Consider the following 3408-nt stretch of genomic DNA (forward strand, 5'->3'; position numbering starts at 1 on the left):
GAATAGAATTCAGGAAGGCTCCTCCCTTGTGACCTAATCACCTCCCAGAGGCCCTACCTCCTGAGGGGTTAGGATTTCAACATATGAATTGGGGGGGGGGTGGGGGAACACAAATATTTAGACCTTAGAAATGGGTTAGTGGTATTTAACTAACTTGTACAAAAGTATATATTTATTTTACAAAATGCATTTTCTTGCCTTCATTTCAGCAAAATTATGTTGCTGAATAAGTATTTTCACGAGAGATAAAGGAGGATGGCAGAGGAGAATCCTGAGCTCACCTCATCCCACAGACACACCGAGCTAACAGCCACATTTGTGCAGCAAACTCTGGAAATGACCCAAAGACCCAACAGACTGGAAGGTGTGTTAAGACCTTCCACGGTGAATCGTGGAGATGAGGCCACATTGAAAAGGGTAGCAGGGGAGAAGCAGCTGGGAACCAAACCCCAGGCGAGAGACCACAAGCCGAGAGAGCAGAGGGTCAGACCCCACATCGGCACCCTAGGCACTGGAGATCTGCTCTGGGAAGGTGAGTCCCCATAACTTCTGGCTTTGAAAACCAGTGGGTCTTATCTCTGGGTACTTTAAAAATCAGCAGGCTTAACTCGAAAAGAGTCAGAGTGAGGTAGGAAATGGAATCTATGTCCTTAAAGAGCCAGCATATGTAACCACCTGGCCTGAAACACAGCACTGAAGCAGCAACTTGAAAAGCACCTGGGGTATACGTATACATGAAGACCTATTTACTAATCTCAAAGCACGTGCTGGAGGGGCAGGGGTTGTCAGGGGACTTCTCCAAGAACAAAAATGCTGGTAGGTGCCTTTTCTCTTCCCCTCCCCCAGCCTAGGTAGCAAGATGCTGGTGGGAACCAGCCCTAACACTCTCCACCTATATTCCCAGCAACACGTGACCTATCCCTGGATTCCCCTGGGGACCCTTCCCAGCCAACCCACCCAGTCATCCATCCAAAGCAGCCCCTGCAGGGACTAGTGCTACTCCAAAGTCTGAGGGAGAGGGGGAGATAACCCCACACCCCAGTGCATCTGCTGTTCCAGCAGCCACGCCTTTCAGCAGGCCATGCAGGGGGAGAGCCCTGCTGTTGGTACAGCTGCAGCTGCAACAGAAAGGCCAATTGCAACCACTTAGCACAACTCTGACCCCACCCACTGAGGAGCTCACAGAGGCCTCAGATATGCCTCTCAATAGTGCCCGGACCAGACCCTGCCCAAGGGGCCCAAAGAAGGCAAAGCAAGTTATTCCAGAAGATTGGGCTGAAGGCAAGTGGAGCCCAGGCACAACAGTAGAATGCATGCAGAGCATATAGGAGGCCCCCTGGAGCATCTGGTTCTGGTGACTACGGGGCATTGTGCTCAGGGAACCACAGTACCTCTTTTATACAAGGCCACTACTTTCAAGACCAAGAGACAAAGCTGGCCTCCCTAATACAGAGAATCACACAGAGAGTTAGACAAAATGAGGATATGGAGGAATATGTCCCAAATGAAAGAGCAGGACAAAATCACAGCAAACAGCTAAGTGAAAGGAAGATAAGCAATATGTCTAATAAAGAATTCAAAGTGATGATCATAAAGACACTTACTGGACTTGAGAAGAGTGGAGTTCTTTGACTTCAACAAAGAGATAGAAAACATAAAACAGAACAAGTCAGAGATGAAGAATTCGATAACCAGGCAGTTGCCTCCCTCCTCTTTCCTTTCAGCATGACAGATGCTGCTGTATCCTTCATTGCCAAGGACTTCCTGGTGGGTGAATTGGCCGTGGCCATCTCTAAGACCACGACAGTTCCTATCAAGCAGGTCAAGCTGCTGCTGCAGGTGCAGCATGCCAGTAGGCAAATCACCACAGATAAGCAATACAAGGGCACTATAGACTGCATGGCTCATATCCCTAAGGAGCAGGCAGCCCTGTCCTGGTGTGGTAACTTGGCCAATGTCATCAGATACTTTCCTACCCAGGCTCTCAACTTTGCCTTCAAAGATAAACACAAGCAGACCTTCCTGGGTGGTGTGGACAAGAGAACCCAGTTTTGGTGCTACTTTGCAGGGAATCTGGCATCAGGTAGTGCTGCTGGGGTTATAGATCCTTGTGTTTTGTGTATCCTCTTAATTTTGCCCATATGCGTTTAGCAGCTGATGTGGCCAAGCTGGAGCTAAAGGGGAATTCAGAGGCCTCAGTGGCTGCCTGGTTAAGATCTACAAATCTCATGGGATTAAGGGCCTGTGCCAAGCATTTAGTGTGTCTTTGTAGGGTATTATCACCTACCAAGTTGTCTACTTCGGTATCTATGACACTGCAAAGGGAATGCTTCCAGATCCCAACAATACTCACATCTTCATCAGCTGGATGATCACACATTCTGTCACAGTGGCTGCTGGGTTGACATTCTATCTGTTTGACACTGTTCGCCGTCATATGATGATGTAGTCAGGGTGCAAATGAACTGACATCATGTATGCAGGCTCACTTGACTGCTGGAGGAAGATTGCTTGGGATAAAGAGTCAAAGCTTTTGTCAACTGTGCACAGTCCAATGTTCTCAGAGACATAGGTGGTGCTTTTGTGCTGGTCTTGTGTGATGAAATCAATAAGTTCACATAGGTTATTAACTAGCTTATCCCCCGTGTGAACAGGCATGCAATATTATATAACATATCTTGAGCATTCTTGACAGATTGTTGGCTATTTATCAATAGTAACTATTTACTGGTTGAAATGGGAGGGAATGATATTCATCTGACCAGTTTTCTCTTAAAGCCATTTCCATGATGATGGGACTCCATTACAGTTTTTATTTCAGTCACTCCTGATAAATAAACTTGAAGAAGTAAAAAAATATCTGAAATTTAAAAAAAAAAAGAATTCAATAACAAAAATAAGAAAAAACACTGGAGGGAATCAATAGCAGATTAGAGGAGGCAGAAGAATGGATCGGTGATCTGGAAGACAGGTTAATGGAAAGCAACCAAGCTGAACAGCAAAAAGAAAAAAAAAGAATAATAATAAATGAGAATAGGTTAAGGGAAGTCAGCCACATCATCAGGCACAGTAACATTCACATTAAAAGGATCCCAGAATGAGAAGAGAAAGAGAAGGGGGGCAGAAAACTTATCTGAAGAAATAATATCAGAAAACTTCCCTAATCTAGGGAAGGAAACAGATATTTAGATCCAGGAACCATAGAGAGCCCCTACCAATATTAATCCAGGGAGTTCTATACCAGCATACATGATAATTAAAATGGCAAAAAGTAATGATAAAGAGAGAATTCTTAAAGCAGCAAGAGAAAAGAAAATAGTTACATACAAAAGAAATCCCATAAGGATATCAGCTGATTTTTCAGCAGAAACTTTGCAGGCCAGAAGGAATGACATAATATATTCCAAG

The 3408-nt window shown here is 45.0% G+C and overlaps 1 pseudogene; it reads left to right on the forward strand.

Moving 5' to 3' along the window:
- Positions 1 to 1725: 1725 nt before the first annotated feature.
- Positions 1726 to 2622, forward strand: LOC112851557 (ADP/ATP translocase 2 pseudogene; annotated as a pseudogene).
- The last annotated feature ends 786 nt before the right edge of the window (positions 2623 to 3408 follow it).

This window comes from Puma concolor, chromosome D2, assembly GCF_028749965.1.
Source record: "Puma concolor isolate L17-30 chromosome D2, mPumCon1.1.hap2, whole genome shotgun sequence".
Classification (NCBI taxonomy): Eukaryota; Metazoa; Chordata; class Mammalia; order Carnivora; family Felidae; genus Puma; species Puma concolor.